The following is a 16,375-nucleotide window of genomic DNA, read 5'->3' on the forward strand; positions in this document are numbered from 1 at the left end:
GCTCAGTTAACTGCTTAAAAGCCACATGTTTTTTTTCCAAATTTGTTACAACAAAGTGGAAACAGACCACAAAGCTCTGGATGTGCTCTTATTTGATGGATGTCATATAATTAACTGACTAACTAATTGATTACATATACAATGTACTTAAAATGTTTAAAAACAATATGTCACACAATGTTACCTTAAAAAAATTGTAGAGTAGAAACATGTAGGTCAATATTCAAAAGGTTTGTCCAGCTAGCTCCAGAAGTTGGATGGACAAACCCAGAGTTAATCCTCACTCTGCCAACTGGAGAAATTTTAGTTGGTAAATCATTATTCAGCTAAAATTTAATTGGATTAAAAACAAAAGGGAGGCAGTGAAAGGGAGGGGGGTGCATTTTTGGAGAATAGCCAAAATTTACCTGGCAAGTGCTGATATTCAGCGCTAGCCATATAAACGTACCTAGCTAGCGTTGGTCAGAAAAACTAATGTCCCAAAGCTAGCCAGGTAAGTTAAAAAACAAACCAAACCACCTAACAGGCAAGAGTAGCATGAGCTGAGGAATCCCCCTTCCCTGACGAGAATTTAAAAACAGCACAGCCCAAGCACCCCAATTCCAACATAAAACCAAATTAGGCTGCTGCTATCCACCCCAACCCCTGCCACACATCTGTCAGTGAATGGACCAATCATATGTCTTGTCAGCTGGCGTGAGGTGAATAAATCAATACTTATTTGCCAGTAGCTGTCAAAGCTATGGCATTAAGTACTCAATCCAGGAGGAGGAAGTAAGAGCCTTGCCTTCTCCCGCTGGGCTTACTTGGAACTTTTGAGGGCTTGGGGGGGGGGGGGGGGGGAGGGTGTGAGCATTTGCAGCCTAACTAGGTCTAAAAGTAAGGAATTGGGGGGGGGGGGGGGGGGATGGGGGTCGGGCCATGCTACTTTTACATCTTCTTGAGAAATGGGATGGAGAGCCGTTCGGCCTGCTAGGTATTTTGCTATATTCAGTAAGCCAGTGAACTACAAAGTTATTCACATAATTTTATCTGGATAACTTCAGTGAGTTATATTTCATGGAACACTTATCTGGATAAGTTCCTTGGAGTATTCAGCTAAAAGGTATCCTGGTAACTTTACCCAGATAACTTTCCTGTTCGCCATCTTATTGAATATTGACCTCATGTTAAGGAAATAGTGGCAACTGCTGTGTGAATCATACATGTCAAGTCATGCACACCGTTAAAAATCCAAACTGGCTTAGTCAATATGCTCAGAGCACTGATGAAAATCCCAGTTTAGAGACAGATAGTGGTAAAATAATTTCTCTGCTTTTACTGTTAAGATAGGTGTGCTGATGTGTGTTCCTCAAGCTATTCGATTGCACAATACTTATAGACTATAACCCTGTTCAGTGTTTTTGTTACTTTGTAGTTAGTGTGCCAGAGTTTAAAACATATTTTGAAATGCCAGTGCAACTTTTAAAAAAAATGTTACTGAGAAGCCAGTTCAGTGGCAGTGATGTGTGCTACCGTTCAAAAGACCTGGATTCCATTCCTAGGTCAGATTTTCCATTTCTTGGGTTAGCCAGGGCTCAGGATGCTGCAAAGGAAGCATTCATAGCTTTGGGGCAACTAGGGGTCCTAGTCATCATGCAATACCAAGACCTACTGGCCAGAAACTGAGCCTAGATTATAGAGTTTCAAAAAAATCCCTGGCAGAAGACTGAGCTAAATTATTTGAAAACAGTTATAAAAATGGGAAGGTAGGGGAGGAGAAAACACAAGTAGTTGCAAAAGAAGGCTCATGGTGTCAGTCTGTGATGTTTGGATTCAAATGAGCTGGAAACCCAAAGGAGCAGGTGGATACTGCTGGGACAAAAAAAAAAAAAAAAAGGAAAAATGTGGTTCTTACCTGCTATTTTTCTTTCCTTGAGTCTTACCAGACCAGTCCAGATGCACGAATTTGCCTCCCTACCAGCAGATGGAAATGTAGAATAACTAGATCACTATCACCACCCCATATAGAGTCTCACGCAGCATGCAGCTCTTCAATTTTCCTATATCAAAACCAAAAAATAAACCTATTCTCTCCCCTAAATGGGCAAGGGAGTTAACAGACACCGACTGTCATTGGTTCACCACCAACTGAGGGATTAAAACCTAAAAACCAAAAACACTGAACGTGCAATAATTCAGATGAAAGCTTTCTTTAGATGAGCAGGCAGAAGGAAAAACTGGGTGGATTCCTGGGCTGGTCTGGTAGGTCTCAAGCAAAGAAAATGAGCAGGCAAGACCAAATTTTCCTTCCTTTTCATTGCAATCTGGCCTGAATATTCAAGGATTAATGCTTAGCAAAAAAAAATGCAAGAAGGATCAGGTTGCTACCTTGCATATTTCCTCTGATAGAATCGCATGATATTTCACCCAAGAAACTGCTTGTGCTCTGGCTGATAATTCTGAGCTCCTTCAGAACCACAAGTCCTCTGGAGACATAGATAGAGCCTATTGCCTCCTTAAGCCACTGGACTACTGTCGCCTTCGATGCAGCTTCGTCTTTCTTCTGGGCATTGAAAAAAATGATCTGACTTTCTGAGATCATTTGTGATATTTAAGTATTTTAGTAGAATTCTATGTAGATCAGGAGGTGAAGCTCCCTACTACTCTCTGCCATCTCGAAAGTTGGCAGACAAACTACTTGACTCCCATGAAATGGCAACACTGCTTTGGGCAAAGGTGACAGTATTGTACGAATTGACAATCCTGTGCCTGAAAAGCTCAGAAACAGCTCTCTGTATGATAGGTCAGCAATTCAGATATGCACTTTGCTGAACAAATCTCCACTAGAGATCTCCACATGAGATACTTGATTAAAGTACCCTCATGGCTTCAGATAGAACACATAAGGCCTAAGGTCCCATGTTGGCACAATTGCTCTCTCTGGAGGATGAAGATGCTTTGCTCCTCTCAAGAAGCATAAAATATCTGGATGAGAGGTTAAGGACACTCCCTAAACCAGGCCTCTAACAGGAAATTGCTGTCACCTGAAATCATGAGGGAATTCAATCTTAAGACCTTTTGAAGTCTATTTTGCAAAAAAGAGCAGATCAATGGAACTAGAACACTGAAGGGGGATCTCCTCTTTCAGAACACATCTCGAAGATCCTTCATACTCTGACATAGGCCAGTGAGGTCAACCTCTTCAATTCCTGCAGCAGGGTGGTTATTATGTTTGAGTACTCTCTCTTTCTCAGCCTTTTGCTCTCAATAGCTAGGCCATAAGACAAAATGGAGACAGCTTGTCTATCCAAACCAGTACCTGGAGTAACATTTCACCCACTTTGAGGAAGCTTCAGGGTATCCCTGACTTTGAGTTTCACGAGATCTATGTACCAAGGTTGACTTGCCAATCAAACTACCAGGACTACTAATCCCCAATGAACCCTGATTCTCTGTAGCAGACCATGAAGCAACCATGATTGAGATAAGGCACCTAATCCTGAGGAGCCTGGCTTCCTTCGACTGAAAACGCTCATGAACTTTAGAGGTTTTCCTCACCTATGTGCACTTAGCGTGAAGGCAAATCATGCTTGCTCCCACTCCTCTGGGAGTAGTGTATCACATATTTTCCATTCCTACAATGTGGGCTGCCAAGAGAGCCTACAGATACCTCTCTGAGCACAAGAGCAAGAGACCCACATCTCCAGGGCTACCTGAAGGCTTCTGGCATTTGTCAATTCACATACTCCACAGCAGTGGCATTGTTGAAAAAATTTGTATCCCCCTCTGTGAATCATTTGCAAGAGCACTTGGAAGGATTTTCTTACGGCTCTTGCTTCCAAGCAGTTGAGTAACATCCTGCCTCTATGCTTCCAATTACCCTGACCCATAGCATTCCAATGTGCTAGTCATCTGTTCAAACTGGCATCTGTCACAGTTATCCAGGTGGAAGATTCTAACTCTACTCCCCTTGCCAGGTTCTGCTCAGGTAGTCACCAAGTCAGGCTGGCTCTGGTTACAACTTGTAGCAGCAGCCTCACCTTGTAATCCTGACGCTAAGTTATCCAACAAGAGAGGAGAGACCTGGGCATTTGAGCCCATGGCACCAAATCCAAGGCTGTCGCCATGGCACCAGGACCAGCAAATAATTGCAGGCTCTGGTAGCCTGCATTGCCACCAGTTTCCGAATTTAAGTGCAGAACTTGATCATTTCCACCATCATGAAGAATTTCCCCTTCTAAATATCAAAGAGGGCACTCAGATATTCCAAGTCTGGGACAATACCAGCTTGCTTTGGCAAAATTTATCACCCATCCAAGCTCAAGGAGATGGATCTCCCAGGTGGTAGACACTTGCTTCTTCCTCTAACGATTCTGCACATATTGAACACTTGTCAAGATAGGGGTGAACTAAACCTTCTTTGCAAATAGCTGCAGCCACCAACACCATTATCTTGGAGAAAGTCCATTGAGCTATGGCTAAAAAAAAAATAAGTGCCCATACTGGAATCATCCCCTCCTCCCACCAAGAGGGCAAACCTCAGGAACTTCCAATAACCTGGACAAAATTGAATGTGTAAACGAATCTCTATGAGTTCGTAGAAAGTGAGGTCCATGCAAAAATGGGGTACTCAAAGTCATACAGCCTCCATAGGACCCACACCGGGTCTCCCAACACAGGTCAAACAAAGAGGAAGTAACATTTCCTGTGGCGGCTTACTGCACTCAGATGGGGACATCATCCATGTAGTTGGAATAATTTCCCAGGTACTCCCTACAAGGTCTGAATCCAGCTAGTGTCAAGACCTCCCCAGCCCCACCTCCTCCTTGGATGCTTCAGGAAAGTGTGCTGATTCTTTCTTCCTTTTCCTTATTTTGAAAAGTTTTGTGCATAGGACAAACCAGGAAGCATTGCATGCCTAGCTCAGTCAACCTGGCATCTTCCTGGCTCACCCTTACCTTAATTTTATATATTTTTAAAGGGATAGGGGTTAGGGTGGAGAGGTAGGGAACTGGGAGCTAGACTCCTCTGGCTATCCTCTCGCAGACCAAAGGCAATCAGGAGCCATCAATGTTCATGTTCCACCCTACTCAAAAATGGAGAACAAAGCCCATCCCTCCCAGGAGCAATTTCTCTCCTTCCACATCTGCACAGGCATGTCTACATCTACTGGAGACAGAGAAATACTGAAGAGTTGTAAGCTGCATGAGACCCAATAAGGAATGTCAGCAATCTAGTTGTTCCCTGTCTCCAACTGCTGGTGGAGAGGCAAAACAGACATGTCTGGACTAGTCTGGTGGGATCAAAATGAAAAGAATGTTACAATAAATGAACAAGGTAATCACTTAACGTAGGAGACTGTGCTTTTGGAATCATTCAATTTTTTTAACTTTTATTTTTACTGTACACTTATGAAAAACCAGCCATGGAATACAGCATCTAATTGCTAAGAACAGAAACTGAAAAGCCAGATAGATATGATGACTACAGACATAAGAAGATTATAATTCACAGTTAGAATTCCCAAATGCAGTCCTATAAATAGGAATAAGGCAGAGTTGCTTACTTGTAACAAGTATTATCTGAGGACAGCAGGATATCAGTCCTCACATATTGGTAACATCATGTAATGGAGCCCAGCATTGAAAAACTATGTAAAAGTTTCCAGAACTTTAACTGAGCCTATTGAGCATGCCATTATACCACACGTCCATGCAGGGTTCTTTCAGTCTTTTTAGCAAAGAATGAAAAATAAAGTTGGAGAAACCAACTCCACAGGGATGTGGGTGGCTTTTGTCAGGACTGACATCATACTGTCCTCAGAGAACACCTGTTGCAAGTAAGCAACTCTGCTTTCTCCAAGGACAAGCACGATGGCAATCTTCATAATGGTAATCCTTAGCTACAGGCTGTCCCTCAACGAAAAAAGGGTAAAAACAAAACAGTGCCAACGGGATCAAGTACAGTGTTTTTGTTGGTAACAAGCCCTTTTTATATTTTACTCCTATCCTGTGAGAGACAGAATGGAACAAAACCAATGAGCCCTAGGTGGGAAGGGATTGGGGGTCCACACCTTAAATTATGAAGAACAGATTGGCCAAATCTACTGTTGTGTCAGCCATCCCTATCCAGAAAGTAATGAGATGTGAATGAATGGAGAGTACTCTGTATTGCAGCCTTGCAGATCTCCTCCATGGGGCTAAGTGTAGGTGGGCCACTGACACTGCCATGGCTCAGACAGAATGAGCCTGGACATGGTTCACCAGATTCAATCCTGCCTAGGCATAACAGAAGGAAATGCAAGCTGCTAGCCAATTTGAAATAGTCTGTCTGGCAATGGTGATCCCCAACTTGATTACATCAAAAGAAACAAAAATCTGCATGGACATTCTATGGGCTTCAGAACACTTCAAGTAGAAGGAGTAGTTCCTCTTACAGTCCCAACCTGTGCAGGGCTTGTTCACCTTATAGAAACATAGAAATGACGGCAGAAGAAGACCAAACGGCCCATCCAGTCTGCCCAGCAAGCTTCGCACTTTTTTTTTTCTCATACTTATCTGTTACTCTTGGCTCTTAGTAACCTTTTGGTTCTATTTCCCTTCCACCCACACCATTAATACAGAGAGCAGTGTTGGAACTGCATCTAAGTGAAATATCTAGCTTAATTAGTTAGGGGTAGTAACCGCCGCAATAAGCAAGCTAAAACCCATGCTTTTTTGTTTACCCAGACTATGTAATTCAGTCCTTGTTGGTTGTTGTCTGTATATAGATCCACTTTTCTTCATTCCCCCTGTAATTGAAGCAGAGAGTTATGCTGGATATGCGTGAAGTATCAGCCTTTCTCCCCTGCCGTTGAAGCAGAGAGCTATGCTGCTGAAAGTGAAGTATCAGGCTTATTTGGTTTGGGGTAGCAACCGCCGTAACAAGCAAGCTACTCCCCGATTTTTTGTGAATGCAAATCCTTTTTTCCACATTTCCTCGTGCTGTTGAAGCTTAGAGCAATGTTGGATTCGCATTAACCGTGTGTATGTTTATTGAATAAGGGTATTATCTCCAGGCAGTAGCCGTCATTCCCGCGAGCCACCCACTCTTCATTCACATCCTCTAGACTTTATGGATCCACAATGTTTATCCCACGCCCCTTTGAAGTCCTTCACAGTTCTGATCTTCACTACTTCCTCCGGAAGGGCATTCCAGGCATCCACTACCCTCTCCGTGAAGAAATATTTCCTCACATTGGTTCTGAGTCTTCCTCCCTGGAGCTTCAACTCGTGACCCCTGGTTCTGCTGATTTTTTTCTGACGGAAAAGGTTTGTCGTTGTCTTTGGATCATTAAAACCTTTCAAGTATCTGAATGTCTGTATCATATCACCTCTGCTCCTCCTTTCCTCCAGGATGTACATATTTAGATTCTTCAATCTCTCCTCATAAGTCATTCGATGAAGACCATCCACCTTTCTGGTCGCCCTTCTCTGGACGCCTCCATCTTGTCTCTGTCTCTTTGGAGATACGGTCTCCAGAACTGAACACAGTACTCCAGGTGAGGCTTCACCAAGGACCTGTACAAGGGGATAATTACTTCCCTTTTCTTACTCAATATTCCTCTCTCTATGCAGCCCAGCATTCTTCTGGCTTTAGCTATCGCCTTGTCACATTGTTTCGCCGACTTCAGATCATTAGACACTATCACCCCAAGGTCTCTCTCCTGCTCCGTGCACATCAGCCTCCCCCCCCCCCATCGACTACAGTTCATTCGGATTTCCACTCCCCATATGCATGACTCTGCACTTCTTGGCATTGAATCTCAGCTGCCATATCTTTGACCACTCTTCCAGCTTCCTTAAATCCCGTCTCATTCTCTGCACTCCTTCCGGCGTGTCCACTCTGTTGCAGAACTTAGTGTCGTCCTCAAAAAGACAAACCTTACCTTCTATCCAGTCCGCAATGTCGCTCACAAAGATATTGAACAGGACCGGTCCCAACACCGATCCTTGCGGTACACCGCTCTCTCTTCAGAGAGAGTTCCATTTATCATCACACATTGTCTTCTGTCTGTCAACCAGTTTGCAATCCAGGCCACCACCTCGGCACTCACTCCTAAGCTTCTCATTTTATTCACCAGTCTCCTGTGTGGGACCGTATCAAAAGCTTTGCTGAAATCCAAGTAGATGACATCGAGAGCTCTTCCTTGATCCAATTCCTTGGTTACCCAGTCAAAAAAGTCAATCAGATTTGTCTGACAGGACCTTCCCCTGGTGAATCCATGCTGCCTCTGGTCCAGCAAGTCTCCCGACTGTAGATATTTCACTATTCTCTCTTTCAACAGTGACTCCATTACTTTTCCCACCACCGAAGTGAGGCTAACCGGTCTGTAGTTACCAGCCTCTTCTCTGTTCCCACTCTTGTGAGGCGGGACCACCACCGCTCTTCTCCAATCACTCGGCACCACTCCCGTTTCTAGGGATCTATTGAACAGGTCGCACAGCCTGGGAAAAAATGTTGGTAGGACAATTTACTGGTTAAGATCGAAATCTGCCACCACTTTAGACAAGAACTTAGGATGGGTGTGTGCAGGACTACCCTATCATTGAAAAACGTAGCATAAGGTGGATAAGTTACTACAGCCTGAATTTTCACTGACTCTGCGCGAAGTGACCATCACCAAAAATACGATCTTCCAGATCAGGTACTTCAAGTCACAGGAGAGCAGTAGCTCAAAAGGGAGCTTTCATCAGCTGGGCCAAAACCACACTGAGGTTCTATGATATAGCTAGGGGTCTATGGGGAGGCTTCAAGTGAAGCAGACCCCACATAAACCATACAACTAATGGCTGTACAGAGATGGGCTTACCTTCTACATAGTGATGATATGCATCAATTGCACTAAAGTGGACCCTAACAGAGTTTGTCTTGAGACCAGTGTCCAATAAATGTAGAAGGTATTCAAACAGTTTTTGTATGTAGCAGGAGAAAGGATCTAGGGTCTTTTGCTCACACCACATGGCAAATACTCCACTTCAGTCTATAGGGTTTCCTAGTGGAGTCCTTTCTTGAAGCTAAAAGCACAACACACATCCTTAGACAATACAAGGGGTTGCAGATTCAAGCTCAAAATCTAAGCTGTGAGCATTAGGGACCAGAGGTTGGAATGGCACAACCTGCCCTGATTCTAAGTTATGAGGGCAAGGAAAAACAGAGTCTGATTGGTTCCCTGACTAACATCTCCCACAAGAATGGAAACCAAATCTGTCTTCGCAAAAAGAAGGCTATGAAAATCATGGTCTTCCTTAATTTCAACAAAGTCTTTGCTACTGTAATGTATAGAGGAATGAGGTATTTGCTTTGCAGTCTGGATCACAAACACACTAAGAAAATGACACCTGACTACAGCTTATGTGAAAGTATGAAAAGCTATAGTTTTCTGTATAATATATGCACAAACCAAATGCTTATAAGAATGTCTGGGGAAGAAATAAATTATAATACAGTACCAGAGACCCTAGGTCTTTTCTCTCATTTCAGTTCTAGTCAGAAGTCCCTAAGATCCCATCTCGTATCCATATATTATGTCCTTGGCTGGCGCATGCTCAGAACAATTTTCTTTGTTCTAACTCCTGAAGTTTTGCCAAAATAACTAAGGAAAATCTACTGTGTGTGTCGCAGGACCACTCTGAAAATGAAGGATTTCTTATGGTTTGTACACTTCCTGTAATTTCCATTTTGTACATCATCATGTAAAATAACATTCCAGACAACAAACAAAATACTGTTAGATCACTATAAAAAGGTCCTGTAAATACTGTGTGCAATTCATATTATGTCTATAATCTACTTCTTAATAGATTAGTTTTACCAAAACTAATCTGGGTATATGCCAGATCTTTTTTTGATTCAAATTTTGCAAAACCTCCTTGTGCTGCCAGTCAAAGTCAAGATTTAACTCTGAATCTGCTACCTGGCTTTAAGTAAATTATGTTCTCATACTTTTAATTAAGCCTTTTCTCCATTTTGTGGGTGACCTTGAAGCTTGTAGACTTCAACTTAGGAAAAGGGAGGGAAAGAAGACATGGAGGAAAAGGGGGGGCTACCTAACAGCCCAAAAACCTGTACTTTCTTTAAGCAATACTGTGTCGCTGCGTTCTTACTGTTAAAGCAAGCTACGTGCCGACTTGTACATAACTATTTTCTTTCTCATATGGGACTAAATTAACTATTTATTTTTGTCTTACTAACTAATACAGCTACTAGCAGAATTACAAACAGATAAACCACTGGTGTCCCCCTGCAGCAGCAGATCTAGTTTGTGACCCCCCCTTGATCCAAGGACTTTTCGTGTGATTGAAAGGACCGACTCAGTCTGTTCACTAAAATGTTCTCCACACTGGCCAGGTAAGTGGCCCTGAGAAATGGCCCAGCCCCACAACTGGATGGCCTCCTGACACAGAAGGTATGAGCTCATACATTCCTGCTTGTTGACGTAGTACATCACCGCTTGGTTGTCCATCTGGACAAAGATGACTGTTGGCCAGCTGATCTCTGAAAACCCATAGAGCATACCGAATCACCTGGAGCTCTAGGAATTACATGTGCTGTAACTTTTCCTGAGTGGACCTAGAGCCCTAGATTCAGAGCCTATCTATATGAGCACCCCAACCCAAGTTGGATGCATCCATCATGAGGACAATTTGGAACGGAGAAATTTGGAAGGGAATTCCTCAGACCAGATTGGAATTGTGCTGCCATCAAGACAGAGAATCCCTGAGCAGATGAGTAATCCAAATGCCATCCTAGGTATCTTGATTGGCCTGCAGCCACTGAGACCACAAAGTCCATTGGGGGAGTTACATGCAGTGTTGATGCTTTGAGGTCCAACAACATCAACATGTGTCAGGTTAATGTCTAACTCATCTGGATCTCCTCCACTACAATTATCAAAATGACCGACTTTTTGCTGCAGAATGAAGGCTTTTGCCTGAGTTATGACTAGCAGAGCTCTGATAAACTCCAACTAAAGTGATGGGCTGAGGTGAGACTTGGAGTTACTAGAATTCATCACCAACACCCAGATGGTCATGAACTTAAATTCCTTGGCCCCTGCCCAAAACATGCTCTTGACCAGCCAATTGCTCAAATAAGTAAACACATGAATCCTCAGCTTGGATAGGTGCGCCACCACCACTGGTAGGCATTTTGTGAGGACAGGTGGAGCAGAGGCTAGCCCAAACAGCAGAACGTGATACTGGAGGTGCTGGTTTCCTACCACAAATCTGAGATATTTCCTGTGACCTGGAAACATCTCTGTGTGAGTATGGGCATCCTTTAGATCAAGAGAGCAAAGTCAGTCCCTTTTTTGCAGAAAAGGGATCAAGATGCCCAGGGAAACCATCTTGATCTTTTCTCTTTTGGTTAATTTGTTCAAGGCCCTTATTTCTAGAATGATATGGAGTCCCCCTATTTTCTCTGGAATCAGGAAATACTTGGGAGTAGAATCTCCACTCTGTTTGCTTTTGTGGAACAGGCTCAAATGCTTTGGCCAGCAAGAGGGAGGACAGTTCATGAAGAAGCAAATCCTGGTGCAGTGACTAACTCCAAGATGGGATGATTTGGCTGGAAACCCAATAGATTTAGTTTATACCCTTCTTGCTGCTTTGAATGGGCACAAGGAGCTTGCTGTGGCCAAGAGAGGATAATTCCTCCTCATGCAAAAAACATGTCTTATCCTTCCTGGCCTTGGGTACTTCCTGGATGAGGAGGCCAGGTCTGGAATGGTTGCGGAGAGCTGTTGGAGTGTTGTACAGTAATCTCAGATCTGTGCCACCGCATCCTTTACTATCTCCAAAGAGATTCTTTCCAGTGCACAGCACACTAGCAAGCCTATCCTGCACCGAGACAGGAGGCCCACAGCCAGGTGAGTCTGCATATCCCAATCCCTTATCTCGATGCCACTTTGATAACATCATAGGTTGAATGGACCCAGTGTTTTCCACACTCCAGCCCCTCATTCATCAGTGACTGGAGGATTTCCTGCTGCTCAGCTACCTCCTGCACCTGCTTCAGGCTGTTCTGCAGGTACTGGTTCATGAAAAGATAGTAGACCATTATGCAAGTGAACATAGCACCCTGAAAAACCTCTCCCCCAATAGTATCCATGGCCCTAGAATCTCTCCCTGGGGGTACAGAGGAGTGGGTTCTAGTCCTCTTGGCCTTTTTGAGACTGGATTTGACAACCTTAACCAACACTTGTCGAATCAGGCTGCCTTTTGGATGAGGTACACTTTGTCCACCTTGTTGTCTGAGTAAGTGTGAGGGGGTTCTCCCATATCCTCAACAGTACATCCATCAGGATCTTGTGAATTGGGACTATCAAGCTCCTTAGCAGGCTCTACATACTGCATGATGTGCAGCATCTTGTTTCTGGACTCTCTCCATTTACAAAGTAAATGGAATGGACTTAGCCATTTCCCATATGAAGCCTGCAAAGGAGGGGTCTTCCAAAGGGGACTTCCTCCTGACTGGTGGAAGAGAAGAGTCAGAGGGGAAAGCCGTAGACATATCCCCCCCAAGAGGCATCCCTAGAGTCATAAATGTACACATAGCCAGACTCACTACATTCCACAGAAGACACACTGAGGGCTAAAGGCCACAATCAGTGAGTCAGGGACCGATGCAACTGGCCATCTGGGTCTGGATCTTGAAAACTCCTGATGTGCTGGGAAAGCTTCCTCCCCTGAGGAACTAGAAATCAACAAGCCGGCAGGCCCCAATCTAGATACCCCTCTGGGCAACAGAATCAATGCAGTACCAGCAAGCACTTGCAGGGAGTTGAACAGCGGCTCCAAGAGTTTCGATGCCGTCCTCTATATTCTTGATGCCTCGGTACCTGGGTCTTGCATAGACATTTCCACAACCTGCCGGATCTGTTTCTCCAATTCCTCTTCAAAGATTGCCCATGCCAACACCGATTGGGAGATAGGAAGAGTGGCCAGATCCTCTTCGAAAGCAAGAGGAGGATCGATAGCTGACACCAGGACTGTTGGAGACTGTCGTGCGTTCCCGGCTAGAGGATAAGCTCTCCTCAGCATGGGGCTACTTAGGGAAGGTTCTTGGCTGGTGCCAGACTATCAGAGACCGACGCTGATGCTTCTTCGGCTTCCCTCAATGCTCGGTATGGGACTTCCTCCATACCAAGGTTGAAGAGGCAAAACCCTGATGCCTTCTTCGATTTGGAGGTCTGCGACAATAGTTGGTCTCTGGGTTCCCTATTGCCATCAGTAATGAGGGAATCGATGCCCCCCCGCCAATGCTGATGGCTCTCCTGCCACCAGTACAGCTCCAGGGTCCTTCAGTGTCTATGCATCAGATGCCAATGGATCAGTCTTCCAGTACCCAGATGTTCCAAGAGAAAAAACTGGGACCAGTGTCCTTTTGGGGTCATTTCACTACACTTGTGCCACCCTGGACATCATGCTATGATTTCAAGCAAAAAATACAACTATCATGGGGTTCGTAATAGACATGGTTCTACCGCATCGAAGACACCACTGGAACTCGCTAGACATGTTGGATCAAACTCAATGGCTGTGGAGGATCAGCGGCTTGTGGGCATGAAGATCCCTCCACCCGGGGAATGCCAGCAAATGGAAAATTAGGAAAAACACAGAAAAACCTTACCTCGGGAACTAAGAGGAATGAGACCATGGTATCCCGCACCAGAAACCAGAAAAAACAAGCAAAAGCTTGTGACCTACAGGCTCTATCGTAAAAGAGACTGAAGGGACCCCACCTGAACAGGTGGTATAATGGCATACTGTAAGCATGCTCAGTAGGTTCAGTTAAAGTTCTGGAAACTTTTACATAGTTTTTCCATGACAGGTTTCATTGGATAACGTCACCCATATATAAGGTCTGCCACCCTGCTTGTCCTCAGAGAAAAGGAATATTCAAGATTTCAGCATAGAACTATCTTACTTCATATATGATACACCACACAATTTTAACAAGTAAAAAATTTGTCAATTGGTGCTCTGATCAAACACTGACATATTAAACCGATTCAAAGCACTCTCAGCGCTACCAAACATTATGCCAACGGTCATTTGAATTACCTGGAATTCATTATACATATATCTTGTGTAGATTTTTAAGGCAGAGCTGCACTAATGGGAAAGCACCAGGTTAAAAAATATATTAGAAAAAGGAAGACATTCTTACAAAACAGTCTTCAAAATGACAGTCATCGGTGTTCATTTACCATTAACAAAGAAAAAGGCATGGCAATCCCCTTTCAAGCTCAAAATGTAAGCATATTCTAAAGCATACTATAGCATTGATAATTATGATTAAAAGAAATGGTTTACAGTCAGAAAATTACAGCCTTAACCAAACGCATGAATGTCATTTTAACTTGAACCTACACTCTTTTGAGCTAGAACAGTTGATACCTTACCAAAACAGGTTAGTTATTTGCACATCAGTTTATTATATCAAGTCTGAAAATTGAACATCTTGCATTCTCAAAGTTAGAAAAAAAAATCAGAAGTAAGAGAGCAGTTTTATAAGTTTTGATGCCAGGTGTTGCAAAAAGGATATGTGCCACAAACAGAAGTCATGCTAAATCTTTCACATTTATACCTGAATCATGGAAAAATGGGGTCAAAAGGGGTCTCTGTCCATCCTCTTGTTTCCAAGCCTGATCTACACTAATTTCATGTGCATAATACCAACTCAGATCAATCATGACTCCCTGTGGACACAGACCCTCATATTGTCAACAACGGTAAATCACAAATTGTGCGCAGATCAGGATCTGCTAGGATGCACTAAAATACACGACTTTGAAGATAATACTTTTTATAATCAGAAAGTTAAGAAGAGGGCAACATGACAGTCCAAAACATTAATAAAAGCTACTGTGCTTCTAAACACCATTTCTATTTGAGGACTACCTTTTTGATTTCATGACATTATACATGAGCAATAGAGGTGTGCATTTGTTTGAAACAATGGGTAAAATGCAACAAATGAGAACATTTTTGTTTCCCCAAAACAAATGGAGGGTGCTCACAAATTTAATAAAAATTTTAGCTTCATTTATGTTACCCATTCAAGTCCAGAGCCTACTGAAAAGTGCTGCATTGACACCTGTAAGTATAGCAACCAAGACATTCCTGAGTGAGGCAGTAGTGAGGATAGAGCTGATGTGTGAGAAGAGGAAAAGTAGAGAAGGAGAACCAATCAAAGTGAAGCTGCCCTGCACCTGACGATACACTTTGGGAGTTTTGCTACTGCTTCACAGCCTCACTGCCATACCCCAGACTACACCAGAGCTTTCCAAACTTTTCACATTGGTGGCACACGTTTTAGACAAACATAATTTCACGACACTGTAATTCAGTCTACTAGTAAACCAGAGGTTAAAGGTTAAACAAACGAAACGTATTTTGACAATTTATCTATGTTTCCTTAAATATACACATAAATAAAATGTTTTACGACACAACCTATCTCATGAAAACCTTTCATTTATATTAAAAATATATAATATTCCAAGCGCTATTTTCCAAAAAAAACAAGCCCAAGCATGTCTGTCCCCCACACACTCATCTCTCTCCTCCTCCAGAACATGTCTGTCCCCAACACACTCATCTCTCCCCCCCCCTCCAGAACATGTCTGTCCCCCACACTCATGTACCTCTTCTTTTTGATTGTTGCCAGTTAAGTGCTTCACTCCCTTCAGGGTTCAAGCCTGCCGTGGTGCATAACACCTTCCATGATCACCAGACACTTGCTTGCAGCCAATACTCCTCATGGCCAGGCCTCATCGGCAGCAGCAGCCAATGACAGGGACAGCTGGGCTCAAGTCCCACCCACCAAGCCCAAATAAACCCCACGATTGACAGCAAAAATCGTCCAATAATAAGCAACCCACAAACTGAAAAAAAAAGCCCAAACTCGCATCGGAGTTGATGGTGCGGCGCTCGACACACCTGCACGCTGCAGGCGACACACTAACGTGTCGTGATGCACAGTTTGGAAAGCTCTGCTCTACACATTAAGTGTCTTCCTGCAACTCTGCCTTGCTGCTATTCCCCTTATGATATAAGCTGGGGGCTTGCTCTCACTCTGTAATAATTGCCATGCCTCAATGCTACACCTGGGGTCTTGCAACTACTCAGCCTTGCTGCCTGTAATGGCTTGAGTATTAGTTGAATTAGTCCCTGCGCAAAAGTCATTTCCTCCTCAGAAATATAAGGTAGAACTTAGCTTTATTTCATTTAGAAACCAGTTAAGGTGACCACAAGGAGACCTACATTTCCCAGTTTCCCTTGCACCGGTCGCCGCATCTCAAAAAAGATAGTTGCAATGGAGAAGGTACAGAGAAGGGCGACCAAAA

General features: G+C 43.6%; 1 protein-coding gene across 1 annotated transcript in view; it reads right to left on the reverse strand.

Annotated features, from left to right (window-relative positions):
• The window catches only part of UBAP2 (ubiquitin associated protein 2), a 597,209-nt gene that overhangs the window by 218,187 nt on the left and 362,647 nt on the right, over positions 1–16,375 (reverse strand).

This window comes from Rhinatrema bivittatum, chromosome 1, assembly GCF_901001135.1.
Source record: "Rhinatrema bivittatum chromosome 1, aRhiBiv1.1, whole genome shotgun sequence".
NCBI classification, from domain to species: domain Eukaryota; kingdom Metazoa; phylum Chordata; class Amphibia; order Gymnophiona; family Rhinatrematidae; genus Rhinatrema; species Rhinatrema bivittatum.